This window comes from Centruroides sculpturatus, unplaced genomic scaffold (assembly GCF_000671375.1).
Source record: "Centruroides sculpturatus isolate CEXI.00-Female unplaced genomic scaffold, Cexi_2.0 scaffold250, whole genome shotgun sequence".
In the NCBI taxonomy this organism is placed as follows: domain Eukaryota; kingdom Metazoa; phylum Arthropoda; class Arachnida; order Scorpiones; family Buthidae; genus Centruroides; species Centruroides sculpturatus.
In genome coordinates this window covers 297,641-298,130 of record NW_019384557.1, presented here as the reverse complement: position 1 = coordinate 298,130, position 490 = coordinate 297,641, and positions in this window count along the sequence as shown.

Genomic DNA, 490 nt, shown 5'->3' with positions numbered 1-490 from the left:
TGGAGATCACGTCCCAAAAGATCAACTTTGTCCTATTGTGTATCAATGTAAGCATACATTTTCAAACTTAATGACTTGGAAAAACTTTTTGCTGTGAATTCAGTTGCATGAGTCCCATTTTTCAGCCTAGAATAGTTTTCCCTTAAATTGGGGATTAAAATCGATCGAGTACAACTTTAATAGCTTAAAGCTCCTAGTGCAAATATCCTTATACTCTATTGGTATTAATTTCCTTTGTATTTTCTTTTAAAAAATAAATACATATTAATTTTAATTATATGAAAATAATCGCACAATATTTTATTATAACCGCATTATGTATCTTATTACAAATTTCTATACTACACGTGAAAAAAAGATAAGATTGCTATTGTATATTCGAATATTAGTGGCGAAGGGGAATCTCTGTATTGTCAGCATCCAAAAAGCCAGATTCGCGCATGCGTTTTACAGAGCACCAACCTCACCCGGTTTAGCTGGTGGAAGCCTA